At 34.5% G+C, this 17,986-nt stretch overlaps 1 long non-coding RNA gene across 1 annotated transcript; it reads right to left on the bottom strand.

The window, feature by feature from the left end:
- Positions 1-5,845: 5,845 nt before the first annotated feature.
- Positions 5,846-6,656, bottom strand: LOC121214465 (uncharacterized). Its single transcript, XR_005910067.1, has 2 exons — positions 6,605-6,656; positions 5,846-6,226 (listed from the first exon to the last, which is right to left on the bottom strand). It is a non-coding gene; the product is annotated as an uncharacterized lncRNA (long non-coding RNA).
- Positions 6,657-17,986: the final 11,330 nt, after the last annotated feature.

The raw sequence follows: 17,986 nt of genomic DNA, 5'->3' as shown, positions 1-17,986 counted from the left end.
TGAAGGTCTTAGTATAACGGTTGAAAAAATTGTTAATAGTGTGGCATGTTCACCTAATCTATTGTAGCTTCAAAAACTTGAAATATTGCATTTAACAGGGGATGGAGTAAGAAATCGGGTTGCTTAAAATGTAACAACTCGAATTTTTTAAGCTACAACGAGCCGAATGAACATGTCTTGTCACTTAAAAATGCAACATCATATTTTGAAATCAATACTACATCATTTTGTTAGATTAATCTCATAAAAGTAACAACTTTTTCAACTATTACGAAATTGATCATTTTTATTCATTTTTCCAACGTATAAGATTTTTTCTAATCATTTGTACAATATAAGGACCAAATTGTAATCTTTAAAAAGTTGATTTCAAGAGGGAAAAAATGGGGTTAATGTGTACTTAACAACCATATTCATCTAATTTCTCAAAAGTCTAAGATTGAATAATTGGATTGATACAATATTAGTTTTTTAATATATATATATATATATAAAGATTTCGAGTCACCTTTATATACACAATAAATGAGTAATGGTATTCATGAATTGAGCACGAAAATGATAAAAGAAAGGACAAGAGGTGACTGACTGAAATGTTAGGTGGCTCTTCTTTTTCTAAGGAATAGAATTCACTAATTCCCTTTATAATTGACCATCACCTTCATTTTCTTCTGTTGTGTTAACCCTCCAATCATCTATACACACATATAATGTAATTATACCCTTTGTTGCTTTTTAAAATAAAAAAAAATAAAAATCAATTATTCAGTAGACTTCTATATATTTATCTTTTTCTTTTTTTTTACACAATACTTAGAATTATTCATAGTCTCTCACCAACCCATTAATAAGAGGATAATACGCTTCAGCATACTCAAACTCACGTTCTCCTGCATTGGCAACAATGCCCATGCCAATTAAGCTAAGACTCAATCGGCATGATTTAAACTGTTAGGTATTGATAAAAAAGGGGTTTTCTCTTTCACCTAGCTTAAACTTTTGTACCATATATATAATACTAAAATAGCATGTGGTCTATTTAAAGAATTTGACAAATTTGGGGGTATCCAGATGTAGCTTATGCACTTTAAACATGTGGGCTCCTTAAACTTCAACTAATCTTTTACACCCAAGCAATGCAACCTATTCTTTTGCATTTTGTCTACCAGCATTTGGATATTTATTGCAAGTTTTGCCCACAGAAACACCATTTTACTTTTCAATTTTGCTTTTGTTTTGTTAAAGTTAGACAAATTATCAATGAATCGGATCACAACTCGATTTTTTATAATTAAATTTGAATAAAATAATTAATTTTTGTCCAATATTTTACTAAATCGAATAAGTAACTCAATTTATGTTATCAGAAAAAAATTAACTTTAAATCAATCCGTTTTAATTTAAGTTATTTATTAGTTAAGATTTATACGATTTAAATTGAATCATAAAGTCGATAAATCGAACCAAACCAAATTAAAGAAAGTTGTACATTAGGACATGAGCAGCCCTAATTCTGACAACGAAACTTCCCCCAACCTTTTTTTATTTTTTTTTTATTTTTCAGTTTTGGGAACTAATATTAGGTGAGGTTCGATTGTGACATGGAAAAATGAATAAATAAATAAAATGCCAAATGGCAAAATTATATAAGTAAAATTACAACTAAAAGAAGTCTTTCATCAGCTCTAAGCTTATCTACTCATCTGCCAATAATAATTCAACAATTTTAATATTAAATAGTTGGATTTTTAAAAAATTATAAATACAAACATAAATAATACAACATTTAAATAATTATAATATGATTGGACTAATTATCAAAATAAATTCAAACAAAGTTTACATATGATAGGATTTAAATGCATCTGTCCATGAGTTGGGTTATCCAGCCCAAATTAAAGGCCCGTTTGAAAAATGAAAGAGTTTATGTAAAAATATAAATCTGAAAAATGAGGTTCGTTTAGAAAACGGGTTTTCTTGCTGTTTTCTTACTGTTTTGTTGTCATTTCATTATTATGTGGCTACTATTTTGTTGTTATTTCTTGAATATTATATAACTCTTATTTTCTTATTAATTTTGCTACTATTTTAGAGATATTTTCTTGTTAAGTTACACCCATGTTAGTGTTATTTAAGTATAAAGATTTTTTAAATTTATTTTTCAATTTGTTGAGAAACATTTATTTTAATATTTTTAGTGTTTTTGATTTATTATATTTTTTTAAAAAATTATATAAAAATATTAAAAAATTAATACGGACTCAGGTTTCAGTATTTTTATCTGGGCTAAATTTGGGCAAAAACTTTAAGCCCATTTTTGGGCCGGATAGAGCCCAAACCTATTAAACAAGTCTAAAATTTTATCAAGACCCAACCCGACTCATGAATAAATTCAAATTCACATCATAATAAAATTTAAAGAAAATCCCAACATAATGTACTCAAAGTAAAACTTACCATTGTGTTACTTAAATAATATTGAATAAAAATTGTTGGTGCATTTATTAAATAAAATAAATATAATACGTTTAATTTTATTCATGTTGATGAATAAGCTGTTTTTTTTAAGCTACATGCTTTTAACTTGAAAAGAATTTGAATTTTGTTCAATCATTGTTGATCTAATTCGAATTATCTAGCAAGTCATTTTGAATAATCTAATGTTTCATTCGAGTAGTTTGTAAACTTGATCGAACTTTTACTTTTAACTATAATTAATATTGAAAGTCTCAATGCGAATTCAAACTTATATATAAATAATCAAATTTGATACCAATTGCGAGAATAAATCCCATCTTTTTACTAGATTATGGCCGAGCTTAGTTAAAACTTATTAATCAATTTTAAACAATTCAAATTTTATATGAAAACAAACTTAAATTTCAAAATTAAAACGAGATAAATTTTATTTGAGTTTGAGTTGAATTCTAGTAACTGATAACTTAATTTATAATCCTAAATTTAACCCATGGCTTGAATTTGAAGCAACCATTTTAAATGTAGTAGGGAATCAATGTCGTTACCCTCCAATTAAAAATGTTTGTCCTCTATATAAAGTTTTGCATTAATGGTGGAGTATAAGTTGGGCAAAACATTTTAAGTAAATTAATAGTCAATGCCTCATATTTTGTAGGTAATGTGCTTTAGAGACAACTAGTGTATTGGTTTTCCAAGTTATGCTTAAGGTCAAAATTTTAATAAAATTTGATTTATGGGTAGGTAATTATCATCATCATCATCACCATCATCATTATAGCATATACTAAACTTCATTCTTGAAAGAAAACTTGTATTAGATAATAAGGTGGCACCAAGGTCCAAACAAGCAATAGGGATTGGTAGACCCCCAAATGGAAATAAAAAAAAGGAACCATTGGGCTTTAGGCCCACTCCCAAAAAAATCAACCCCTCGCTTAGAGGGCACCAAATACTAAAATGCAGCTGTTATGAATAGACTTATCCATGAGTCGAGTAACTCATTTATGTTGTCTTGAGACAAGAGGTGCTTATGAATCGGTTCAAGTTAAGCCTAAGTATGATATTAACGTACTTTGTACTTGTCTAAGCCTACCCTAGCCCATAATATGGGCATAAAATTTTGTCCGAACCCGTCCATATTTGCAAAAAAATAACTCAAGTCCATTTTAAACCCACCTATATTATTTTTTTAAATTTTTAAAAAATATATTTATATTATGTTATTTTAATATTTAATAAAATTTTATATATGTTTTTATTTATTGAAAGTTTTTATAGTCATCTTAATATTATTTTAATGTTTATATTAGAGTAGTATTATATATTTAGTATAGGTTTATTTTTTAATGTGTTCTAAATTACACAATATAAAATATTATAAACTTAAAAACGGGCCAAGCTCGGGTCTTGAATGTTCAAGCCTGATCCCAACCCATATTTTAAACGAGCCTAATTCTTTTGCCCAAACCCTTCCAAATTTCGGGCGAGCCTTCGAGTTTGGGTAGGTAACCTGACCCATGAACATGTCTACTTGAGGCGAATTTGGATGAAAATCTTTATGCTTTGGTATTTTCCTAGTCTAATTCAACTTAAATAATAAATTTAAATTTAATTATAAAATATAAAAATATTAATATAAAAATATTTTTAATATTTTATTAATATTTGAATAGTAAACGAGCTGACAAGTTTGATCAGGTCAAAACGAGCTTGGACTTGAATATTTTTTATTGTAACTGGATTAAAACTCAATTCATGAATAAGTCTAATTCGAAAAGCACACCAAATCTCGAATGAAAAAGAAAAACAAACCTTCCAACAGCCAAGCACTCACTCCTAACCACAAACAACGGTCAAATATTAAAAAATAAAATTATATTTTGACCCTTAAAAATTTATTTCAATTTTAATTTTTAAAAGAATATTTGACCTGCTCCTAATAGATTAGATTATTTAATTACTAATTTTACTAATTTTTTAAGTATAAATTGCTGAACCGTTAATTTTTATTAATTCAATCTTTGCATATAAATTATTGAATTGCTACTTTTAGGTCAGTGATTTAGTCACAAAGTTTAAGAGTGTTGCCCAATTGAACTAGCTTCATAATTTTTGAACAATACGATGACCAAATTTTGAGAAATTAACGTAGATGAACTAATATTTTAATTTTCATAACGTAGAGTGATGAAATTCATAAATTAACTAAAAATTTTAAAAAATAAATTAAGGTAAATTATTTGTATAAGATGATAGCATGGTTGGAATAAACTTTTAATAAATCGGATTAACTTGGATTTATTTTTTAAATTTCAATCTTGTATAATATTTAAATTACGAATAATATATAAAAATTCATAATAAAATATATTTTTCGATTTCCAATTTTTACAGATATTTTTATCAAGCTTCAATGCCAAAGAAATTATAGTATAATTATTAAAATTTTATTTTTTTAATTTTATAAGATATAAAAATGAGGTTATATATGTTTAGAAGAAGTAAATCATTTTTATTTTTTTTATATTTTTATTTATTATTTTTCATTATGACCATATAATGAGATATTTTAATAAAGTAGTAAATGTGAATGTATTCAATGACACCTTTACTTAATGTCAAGGTTGAGGTCGAAAGAACTTTGTGATCTTAAATTCAAATTTGTAAATCAAGTTGGAATGGTCAGTTGGAAAGGGAATCAACAATTTAATAAGTCACATACAATTTGAAAATAGAATAAGTCATTGTCGATAAGTAAAAAAATCGAAAATTAGGATAAGAAAAAGACGATTCAACCGGTTATGAAAATTTATTTTTATTTAATTATTATTGGGCTAACTGTTCTACCTGGAAGTCAATGGTCTGACATAGAGGTGCTCATAAGTTAGGTAGCCTAGGCTGCTTTGGTCGGACTTGAGTTTATATTTTTTAATTTTTTATTGGTTTGACTCAACCCATTTTATTGTTTAGGGTCTCTTTGTTTCAACGAAAATAGCTTTCGAAAAATAATTTCTAAAAAATGATTTAATTTCCTAAGAAAGTTTATATTTTCTGGTGTTTGAATGAATCTGTGTAAAATATTTTCTGTTATTTGACAGATTTCTTAAAAATATTTCATAAAAATTGTTTTCAATGAAACAAATATACATTTGTGATTTTCTTGATTAAAAATATTTTGTTAAATTCAAGGTTATTACAACGTCATTTTTTAGTTACATGACTACTAAGTGAGTTTTTTTTTATTTAAAAATGTGACGTCAACAAACTTAACAAAAAAATTTAACAATGTCAACAATTGGACTTGATTTTCAAATCTGAAAAGTAGAGGGACTAAATTCTTGAAAATAAAAGTATAGAGACTAAATTGAAAATTTGTGAAGAGTACATAGATTTATTACATATTTTAACCTTTATACTACAAAGCATTTATTATTAATATATTTGTAGAAGCCCAAATTTGCCGGGCCCATCACAAAATTAAACCAAACCCAATACAACCCAAAAACCTCACTAACCTACCCAATAACACACTAGCCCAATCAGCCCAATAACCAACCCAAACCCAACAAACCAAATACAACAGGCCCAAAATCACAAACCCAATAAAAAAATTCAGCCCAAATCAGAAAATAAAGAAAAGAGAGAAAGGTAACCCTAACCCTAGGTGCGGCGCACCTAAGGTCCTCTTTTACAGCTGCCGCCTCTGTCACCACCAACTTTGCCACCACTTGCCTCCACCACTCTATGCCTGCAAAAGAAGACAAAAAAGGACAGCAAAGAAAACACCAAAAATGAAATTCTTTTTTTTCTTTGGATTTTGGGCTATATAAAAGCCCTATGGTCATTGTAAACAGGGGGGGATTTTTTATTTTTTGCTATGAAAACAAAAGATTTTCTTTCAATATTAACAGATTCAATACAAGAACCATTCGAAAATATATATACTATCAGGGGCTCTAACACCAAATCGAAGAATCAAATCTAAAACCTAAGGTGACTCTTTCTTTTTTTTTTCTTTACTGTTTTGAGTTTATTTTCTACATAAAAATACTAAAAAATATTAAAACATAAAAATATATGCATTATTAAGCAAAAAAAAGAAAAAAGAAAAAAATATTTTTTTTACCTTTTCCGGCCACCGCACGCGGTGGCCGGCGCCGGTGACCGGCCCCCCTGGCCGGATTCCCCTTCCCCCTCCCTTCTCTCTCCCTTCTCTCTTCCCTCTCTCTCTTCTTTTTTTCTTTCCCTCTCCCCAAATGATTTTTTTGGCTATTTTAGGCCTTTATATAGCCCTCCAAAACGACGTCGTTTTGGGGGCTACACTTAAGCCTCAAAACGACGTCGTTTTGACCATTGCCCGACCCATCCGACCCGACCCGCTAGAGGATCCGCGTGTTTTCGTTTGAATGGGATATTTATGCGCGCAGTCCTTCCACTTTTTCAGGATTTTGCAATTAAGTCATTTTTCTTGTTTCCAATTTGGCCCCATAATTTCTCGCGCTTTTCGATTTAGTCCCCGCTAATGTGCTGCGTTTTAATGGAATGGAATAATTGTTGTTTCGGTCCCCCTATGTTTGGTGCGCGCTCAAATAAGCCCATTTCTCTTCATTTCCTTTCACATTTGCCCCAGAACTTTGTTTTTAATTCAATTTTAGTCCTTTTTTCGTTTATTTTTATATCTTTATTAAATATCCTTGTTATTTTTATATTATTAGTATTATTAGTATTACTATTATTATTATTATGTATTAGTATATATTTTTATTATGTACGCGTATACATGTATATATATTTTCATATTTAATATTTTTATTTCATTTTTTTCTAATATTTTATTATAATTTATATATATATACATATTCTTTATTTATTTTAAGTATATATTTTTTTATATTTCATATTTTCTACAGGCATATATATACTTATATATTTACATATTTTAATTCATATACTTATAAATGTATGTACATACTTACGTTATTTTATTTTTATAATATACATATTTATATTTTTTTGTCTTTATGTAATATATATACATACATGCGCATGTTATTTATATGTATGTAATTATGTTTTCATATTTTATAATTCTTGTACATACATATATATATATATATGTATAGACATACATATTTTCATTATATATATATACCTACATAGTTTTTTTTTTGTATTTTAAATCTTTTAAAATTCATACATGCATTTTTAAAACTTTTATAATTTTATTCATTTCTTTATTATTATTATTGTTTTTCTTTATGTTTATCTATTTATTTATGTGTCCATTATTATTTTTTTTAAAAATGTTTTAGTTTTTTTATTTTGTTTATTTACTTGTTATTGTATATAATTGATTTTTTATATATTTATTTTTGTTATCTTCGCTCGTATTATTTTTACTCGCATTATCGTAATTGTTATTCCGTCACATCAATTTTTACCCGAATTCGTAAAAAAGGAAAATTTTGGAAACAAAAGCAATACTCGATACTTGGGATCTTCGAGAGAATTGGGCCCTAACGTGCTGGGTTCTAATTTTCTGTTGAATCTAAATGCTCGAGAATGCTCTTTAATAAAAAACATAAATAAAAACTCATTATCGGGATTTCAATATGTTGTGTCCTAACGCATTGGATATGACACGTGGTTTTCTCGATATGAGGATTTTTCGAAAGTAAAGGCAATATTCCGTATTTAGAAAATTCGAGAAAATCGTGCCCTAACTTACTGAGATTCGATTTTTCTCGTTGATTTTAAGTAATCGAATATCCTTTTAAAATTAAAATAAATGAGGTTTAAATAAAAAATAAAAGGAAAGCTTACTCTCAAAAAATACAAGGTGTCGTGTCCTAACTTACTGGATGTGACATCTTGTTAATTCGAGATAAGAAGGCATTTTTCATTTTGACTTATCCAAGTAATTTTTTTTAAAAAAAATAACGCAATATAAAGAAGGATCTTATTTTTAAATTCTTTTCGAGTTTTTAATTTTCGACATAAAGACATTAAATAATCAACTAAGGTACCAATTTTGGGCGTGTCGAGGGTGCTAATCCTTCCTCGTGCGTAACCGACTCCCGAACCTTTTTTTCTGAATTTCGTAGACCAAAATCGTTGTTTTCATAAAATTAAATCATTTATTAAAAACAACCACTTTTTGAGGTGACCCGATCACACCTCATCAAAAAAAGGATTGGTGGCGACTCCCGTTTTCATTCTTTTTTTCAAAATCCAAGTCGACCCCGTTTTATCAAAAAAATGGTGTCAACAGCTTGGCGACTCCGCTGGGGACAATAAGAGAGTCAAGCCATGTGTTGATTATTTCTTGTCTTTTTGTTGAAAGTGGAAAATTTGATTTAAATTTACGATCCTTTCATTGCATCACTTTTGTTTTGAGTTATATTTTTATCGTGTTCTGTATTTTATTTTATACCTCTGCACATTGCATTGCATGACCGCTGGTCACACCTTTTTAAGTGGGAGTGAGAAACTACGCCTTCGTGAGGTTTTCACCTCCGCATGGGATAGTGAATCGCTTCCGGGATACATCCGTACCTATGTCTTCGTGAGATTTTCATCTCCGCATGGCCGTAGGGAAATGTATTCCCCTGAACTGAACTCGGTCCATATGAGCCTATAATGGGTGAGGATCGAGGAATCTGCTGGTTCAGGTACCCTTACTCTAGAACCAAACCACATATAGAGAGACCTAGGAGCCTACCCTACGTAGAGCCACTCCAAACCCGAATTGCTTTATTTGTTATTTATTCTGCACTAACGTGTTTTGTTTTTGCTTATAATTGCATTTTATTACATCATCCTAGGAAGGAGGTGTTGATTCATATTTGATTGCTAAATAGAACAGTTTGTCATAAGAAAACAAATTTTTTGATAAAGTGGATTATAACACGGTTGTCTAAATATGGTCCAAGTGAATACATGAAAGAAGGCTGATAGTCCGTGAAGAAATACAAGACTTTGCTTCATTGCCTGAAGACAGAAACTAACAAAGATTATTCGAGAGCTGTCATGTCTTGACTTTCTTAAAGGAGCTGAAAAGTATCATAGAAATAAGTGAGCAACGAGTCGCTGCCTGGATCCAGCAAAAAAGCAGTTAATATAGACATCTCTTGGAGAATTCGTCAGACTCGACCATAAGATCCAGATATGAAGAGGAAGAAAGGTGTCTTCACTTGGAATATGAGAGAAAGACCGTGTATGTAGTCCGTTTTATGTAAAGGAATTTGTTTTCTAGAAAAGTTGTTCCAATGAAATTAAATTCAGAATCAATGTCTTCCTTTCTTTTTGCATTCATGCATTTGCATTACATTACATCAAAGAAAAGAATGTGTTGATTCGAAATTCGATTCCTAAATAGAATAGTTTGTCATAAGGAAACGAATTTCTTGATAAAGTGGATTATAGTGCGGTCACCTGAATATAGTCTGAGTAAACACGATGAGAGAAAGCTGGTAGTTCACGGAGGAATACATGATGTAATTTCTAGAGATTCAAGCCAACGAAGGCATGACGAGAGAAAGCCGGAAGTCCACGAAGGAATACATGACTTGATTTAATTGCCAACGAAGATTATCCAAGAGCTGGCACTTTTTGATGAATATCATGGAGATAAGCGAGCAAGAGATCGAGGCTCAGGTTAAGCAGTAAGGAGCTAGCAAAGGCATCTTTTGGAGAATTTACAGGGTTTAACCATGAATAAAATATCAGCGTTTACTTGGACTATGAAGGGCAATACCACATATGTAAACTATTTTCATGTAAAAAAATTTGTCTTCTAGAAAAATTATTCTAATAGAATTAAATTTAGAATCAACGCATTCTTTTTCTTTGCATTCTTTTCATGCATTGCATCACATCATATGCATTAATGACCATTTAAAAAAAAACCTAAGTTAACCTGGAAAACCAACAAAGTTACGGCACCCGAGCTAAGGCAAAAATTATGGACCAAAGGTTGGAGAAGCTAGAGCGACTTCAAAAAGAAATGCAAGACCAGTTGCAGGCGCAAATGAAAGAGCAAATGGAAAAGATTCAGCGTGACATGGTGCAAAAGATGGAGGAGTCCCAAAATGATCTGGTGGCTAAGATGACGCAATTATTGAAGGGAGTAGATAAGGGTAAAGGTCCTGTGATTGTTAGTGAAGAAGAAAACAATGGTGAACCACTTTATCCTCCAGGTTTCACGCCTCCGCATGCGCAAGTACAGACTGAGCTGCATCCGCGGAGACCCTCTGTATCGGTTAGGCCCCAGCAGTTCCAAGGCGATGCTTCAATCCCAATGAATTTTCAACCCGGAGCGGGCTTTAATCCCAGTGATAGCCCGAATAATATTGCTGTCCCAGATCTTGATGAGATGGTTGAAAAGGACAAGGCGAAGGAGGAATTTCCAAAACAATTTGAGGAGAAATGGAAATGGATAGAAGAAAAGTTTAGGGCAATAGAAAGCATCGAAAGCTATGGAATAGATGCAAAGGATCTGAGCTTGGTTCCGGACTTGGTGCTCCCTTACAAATTTAAGATGCCGAAATTCGAGAAATACAACGGGACTAGTTGCCCAGGATCTCATATTACTATGTTTTGTAGAAGAATGACAGGGCATATTAATAATGATCAATTATTAATACATTGCTTTCAGGAAAGTCTTACGGGAGCGGCGTCAAAGTGGTACAATCAGCTGAGCCGAGCTAAAATTGCTACTTGGAGGGATTTAGCACAGGCTTTCCTGAGATAATACAATCATGTCTCAGAAATGATGCCTGACAGGATAACTCTGCAAAATTTAGAGAAGAAATCAAACGAAAGCTTCAGACAATATGCGCAGAGGTGGCGAGAGGTGGCAGTTCAGGTGCAACCACCGCTTTTGGAAAAAGAGATGACGACGCTTTTTATTAATACTTTGAAAGCCCCGTTCATCACTCACATGTTGGGAAGCACTTCAAAAAATTTCTCGGATATAATCATGAATGGTGAAATGATTGAGCATGCCATTAAAAGTGGAAAAATAGATGGAGGAGAAAATAATAGGAGGGCACCCCTGAGGAAAAGAGAAAATGAAGTGAATAATGTGAATGCTTATGGTAGGTCAATTACCGTGAATCAACCAAAGAAAGTGGTTGCTAATCAACAGGGATCATCAAGACAAGAGTCGGGAGCTAGGCAAACTACTGAAAAGCCCCAATTCACGCCAATCCCGATGTCATACAAGGAGTTGTATCAGACTTTATTCGATGCACATGTTGTTGCTCCTCGTTACTTGAGTCCTCTACAACCCCCGTATCCAAAATGGTATGATATGAACGCGCAATGTGATTATCATGCGGGAATTTCTGGGCACTCGATAGAAAATTGTACTGCCTTCAAGAAGGTAGTAGAAGGACTTATCAATTTAGGTGTCGTCAAACTTGACGACTCACCTAACGCAAAGAATCCGTTACCTAATCACGCAGATAAGGGGGTGAATATGGTTAGCGAAGGTACGGGAGAAGAAGTCAAGACTGACATTGCTGAAGTAAAAACTCCATTGAAACGGGTCTGGAAAGAAATGGCGAAAAGAGGGTTGGTTATTTCAGATTTTGAGGAAGGGCATGAGATGGGAAATTATTGTGAATTTCACCATAAAACAGGGCATGAAATCCAAGAATGTGAAGGATTCAAGGCTTTGGTTCAAAGCATGATGGATAACAAGGAGATGAGGTTTTATGAAGATGCGAAAGAAATGAGAAGCATATGCGCGACAGATTTGGGAACAAAGGCTCCAAAAATAAATCATCATGTGGTCATTATCTCACGCCCTAGGGGTAATGAGGTTAGGGCTCAGGTAACACCAAAAATTGTAATCCAGAAACCATCAAATTTCTCTTATAGGGATAACAAAATGGTGCTGTGGAATTACGGGTGTAATGTGACCATTTTGGGAAAAGAAGCAAATCAGGAAATAGGTTCTTACACGCGCAATGGAAAAAGATATGACGCTCAAGCAGAGTCGTCCAGGGAAGAGAATTGGAAGAAAGAACAGAGGAAAGGGAAAGCAGTAGAAGTTGAGCCATTGGTAAATGAACCAATAAAAGAAGAGGAGGCAAAGGAGTTTTTGAAGTTTTTGAAACACAGTGAATACAGTGTTGTGGAGCAACTGCACAAACAGCCAGCCCGTATTTCTGTATTAGCTTTACTCCTAAACTCAGAAGTACATCGGAATGCACTTTTAAAGGTGCTAAACGAAACATATGTGGCTGACGATATTTCGGTAAACAAGCTGGATCGGTTGATCAACAATATTGGTGCTGACAATTTTATTTTCTTCAATGATGATGAAATACCATCCGGAGGAAGAGGTTCTACTAAAGCCCTGCATGTTACTGTCCGATGCAAAGGGTACACACTCCCGGGGGCCTTGGTTGATAATGGATCTGCACTAAATGTATTGCCTTTGTCCACTCTTAGTCGATTACCAATAGACAGTTCGCACATGAAAGCATGCCAGAGCATAGTAAGGGCATTTGATGGAACAAAAAAGAGGTTATGGGGAGAATTGAGGTACCATTAAGGATTGGCCCAATCACTTATGAGGTGGATTTCTTGGTAATGGATATTAAACCCTCCTACAACTGTCTATTGGGGAGACCGTGGATACACTCAGTAGGGGCAGTACCTTCATCATTACATCAGAAGGTGAAGTTGGTATCGGAGGATCGGTTGGTAACAATAGATGCAGAGGAGGATATTATCGCAATGATGACTAGCGATGCACCTTATGTGGACATCAACGATGAGGCACTAGAATGTTCTTTTCGGTCGTTAGAATTTGTGAACGCGATGTTTATTGCGGAGGGAAATAGAATTCCAGTACCGAAAATATCCAGGACCACTGAGATGGGATTGCGATTAATGGTAGGAAGAGGAGCCTTACCCGGGAAAGGATTGGGAAAATATCTTCAGGGAAGGATTGAGGCACCAATGCCGAAGGAAAAGTTTGATAGATTTGGTTTAGGGTACAGGCCAGACATAAAGCAGAAGAAGAAAGAAGTAGAGAAGAGACAAGAGAGAAGAAGGGCGCGTTTGGATGGACATGAAGCTAAGTGTGAGCCTTTAACCTTTCCCCACATATCTACATCTTTTGTGTCGGGAGGATTTATTCATTCTGAATGTGGAGTGTCCGGTAGCGGCATGGGAGGAATGTTGGAAAATGTTTATACCAACGCCATAGAAGCAACGGAAAGGAGGGCTTTGTTGGAGATCTGCCCTTATGAGCTTGGAAGCGAGCTAAACAATTGGACTGCTGAAGAAGTCCCTGTAGTCTTTAGGGCTTATTCAGAGTAATGCTCAAAACATTCTTGTTGTTTGTTGGCCTAGAAACGATATGAAATCTTTTGTGAAATAGGCATTGGGCCTAAATATCATTATTTTAATGAAATACGTGTCTACGTTCATCTCAATCAGTCATTTTTTTTCCTTTTATATTTTTCATTTGGTTGATTGTCTTACAAATAATTCTTTCATTTGTAATTCTTTTGCACAAACATATTCATAAATTTATATTCTTGGTATATTCTTTGATATGCCCTCATAGGTCTTCAGATATCAATGACATGAGTGACGCTGCCTCAAACACGGAGCCTATTTTTGAGCAAGAAGTGTGTTCAGAGGGATCCCACGACTTTGAGAATGACGAAGATTATGATGCATCTCCGGACTTGTTAAGAATGATGGAACAAGAGGATAAACATATCCTACCTCATAGGGAATCGTTAGAAATAGTGAGCCTAGAGGATGGAAAGGAGGTGAAAATTGGAACTGAAATCACCGCAAAGACAAGGCAAGACCTCATTAATTTGCTCCGAGAGTTCAATGATGTTTTCGCGTGGTCGTACCAAGATATGCCTGGGCTAAGTACTAACATTGTGGTGCATCGTCTGCCCATAAAAGAGGATTGTAAACCCGTTCAACAGAAGCTTAGGAGAATGAGACCTGACATTGTGTTGAAAATAAGAGAAGAAGTCAAAAGACAATTCGACGCTGGTTTCTTACAAGAGGTCAAGTATTCGGATTGGGTAGCCCACATCGTCCCTGTTCCCAAAAAAGATGGAAAGGTACGAATGTGTGTGGATTATAGGGATTTAAACAAGGCTAGTCCAAAGGACAACTTTCCACTGCCTCACATTGATACTTTGGTAGATAACACGGCGGGCTATTCATTGTTTTCTTTCATGGACGGTTTCTCTGGATACAATCAAATAAAGATGCATCCTGGAGACATGAGAAAAACCACATTCATTACCTTATGGGGAACATTCTGTTACAAGGTAATGCCCTTCGGATTGAAGAATGCGGGAGCAATGTATCAAAGAGCTATGGTGACTTTGTTTCACGACATGATGCACAAGGAGATCGAAGTCTATGTTGACGATATGATCGCGAAGTCTAGAACGGAAGAAGAGCATGTTCAGGTCTTGAAAAGGTTATTTTCGAGATTAAAGAAATTTCAGCTCAAGCTTAACCCGGCCAAATGCACGTTTGGAGCCAGATCAGGGAAGTTATTAGGCTTCATAGTTAGCAAAAAGGGGATCGAGGTTGACCCAGACAAAGTAAAGGCAATACGAGATTTACCTCCCCCGCGCACTCAGAAGGAGGTTCGAGGTTTCCTAGGAAGGCTGAATTACATTGCTCGGTTCATCTCACAACTGACAGAGAAATGTGGTCCAGTATTCCGGCTCTTAAAGAAACATAACCCGGGCGAATGGGATGAAGAGTGTCAGAGGGCTTTCGATAAGATAAAGCAGTACTTGGCTAATACTCCAGTCTTATCACCTCCAAGTCCAGATAGGCCATTGATATTGTATCTAACAGTGTTGGAGAATTCCATGGGATGCGTATTGGGCCAACATGATGAGACGGGAAAGAAAGAAAGGGCAATATACTATCTCAGTAAGAAATTTACCGATTGCGAAATGAGGTACTCATCAATTGAGAAGTTGTGTTGTGCTCTAATCTGGGCAACCCGAAGACTGATGCAGTATATGTTGTATCACACGACTTGGTTGATTTCAAAGTTAGATCCTTAAAATATATGATGGAATCGACTGCTTGAACGGGAGAATGGCTAGATGGCAGATCTTGCTCTCAGAATTTGATATAGATATGTCAGTCAGAAGCATAAAGGAAGTGCAATAGCCGATTTCCTAGCTAGTAGAGCTTGGAGGACTATGAATCTTTGAATTTCGATTTTCCAAACGAGACTTGATGTATGTGGCGAATACTGAAGAAAATCCTCAAATGGATCACGTATGGAAGTTAAATTTTGATGGAGCTTCAAATGCTACGGTAATGAGTTGGGCAGTCTTGGTATCCCAAGTGGAGATCATTATCCTGTTGCTAGCAAGTTAGACTTCGATTGTACAAATAACATGGCAGAATATGAAGCATGTATTATGGGCATTCGTGCAGCCATTGAACGGAACATCATAGTACTGAGAGTATACGGGGATTCAGCGTTGGTGATATACCAACTCAAAGGGAGTAGGAGACTAGAGATCCTAAGCTAATCGGTTATAGAAAACTAGTTCTTGAATTGGCTGAGGAGTTTGACGATATCACCTTCTATTACCTCCCACGGGAGGAAAACCAAATGGCTGATGCATTAGCTACTCTAGCTTCGATGATTCAGGTGAATAGACTTGAGGCAATGAGGCCTGTTCAGATGAGTATCTCTGAGACCCGGCTAATTGCTGCAATATTGAGGAGGAGGGAAAGATGATTGTCCTTGGTATCGGAGTATCTTACAATATGTGAAGAATCGGGAATACCCTGATCAAGCGACAGAGAATGACAAAAGAACTCGGAGAAAGATAGCCATTGAATATGTCTTAGATGGAGAAGTGTTATATAAAAGAAGGAAGGATCAAGTACTGTTAAGGTGTGTGGATGCTGTGGAAGCCAAGAAAATTTTGGAAGAAGTCCATGAGGGTATTTGTGGGACGCACGCCAGTGGTTTCACGATGGCCAGACAGATCATGAGATTTGGGTACTATTGGCCCACCATGGAAGGAGATTGTATTGATTATGCCAGGAAGTGCCACAAATGCCAAATTTACGGAGACAAAATACACGCGCCCCCTTCACCTCTTCACGTCATGACCTTTCCTTGGCCGTTTTCCATGTGGGGTATGGATGTTATTGGGCCAATATCACCAAAGGCTTCTAATGGGCATCGCTTCATCTTCGTAGTAATTGATTACTTTACTAAGTGGGTGGAGGCTGCCTCATATGCAAATGTCACGAAAGCAGTAGTCAGCAAATTCTTGAAGAAGGAGATCATTTGTCGATATGGAATGCCTGAGAGGATCATATCCGACAATGCGATGAACTTGAATAATAGCACAATAGCTGAAGTTTGTAGCAAATTTAAATTAAGCATCATAACTCATCGCCGTATCGTCCCAAAATGAATGGTGCAGTGGAGGCGGCCAATAAGAACATTAAAAGGATTGTGGGGAAAATGACTGAAACCTACAAGGATTGGCATGAGAAATTATCATTTGCTCTCCTTGCCTATCGAACATCTGTTAGAACTTCTACTGGGGCAACGCCTTTTTCTCTGGTTTATGGAATGGAGGCAGTATTACCCATTGAAGTTGAAATCCCTTCTCTACGGTGTTATCTGAGCTACAGTTGGATGAAGCCGATTGGATCCAATCTCGGTACGATCAGTTGAACCTAATAGAAGAAAAGAGGCAAAGAGCTATTCACCATGGGCAAATGTACCAGAAACGAATGATGCGAGCCTATAATAAAAAGGTTCGCCCCCGAGAATTTCGTGAAGGGGACTTGGTACTAAAAAGATTCTTCCTATGCAAAAAGATTTTAGAGGAAAATGGATGCCAAATTGGGAAGGCCCTTATGTTGTAAAGAAGGCCTTTTCTGGTGGAGCTTTGATCCTATGCGAGATGGATGGCAAAAGTTTACCAAATCCTGTAAACGCAGACTCCGTCAAGAAATACTTCACTTGAAAAAAAAAAAAAACTTGGAGAGGCTAAGGTGAAAACCGTAAAGGGCACTTGAGACCAAAGAGGCTGAGTCGAAAACCTGGAAAAGGCACTCAAGTACTGGCAGGATTGAGATCAGATTTGAGCGGATCAATTTGACGGGGCATATGATATCTTGCTTACTTGAACAATAAGAAAGGATATGCAACGTCTTGGAAAGGGACAATATTACAATCTCCTAACACATGTCAAACTCAGAAGGGTCTTCGAAAGTTGTACAGAGAAACTCAAGCTGCGATAACTGGGACTGTTCTTATGTGTATTCTTGAAATACATTATCTGTTTTTTTTTTCCTTTCTTTTTGTGAAAACGCACATTCTCAATCCATTTCTTTGTTGCCTTTTCTTTCGCCATCTGTGATGTTTTATTTGAGTTATGATCAGAACTGCTTTATTCTTATCCATTGTTATGATCTTTTTGCAACATGTTGCATAGGAATAGTGACTTAA

Source organism: Gossypium hirsutum, chromosome A02 (assembly GCF_007990345.1).
Source record: "Gossypium hirsutum isolate 1008001.06 chromosome A02, Gossypium_hirsutum_v2.1, whole genome shotgun sequence".
NCBI lineage: Eukaryota > Viridiplantae > Streptophyta > Magnoliopsida > Malvales > Malvaceae > Gossypium > Gossypium hirsutum.
The sequence above is the reverse complement of the archived record's forward strand: the minus strand, read 5'-3'. Positions and strand labels throughout refer to the sequence as shown.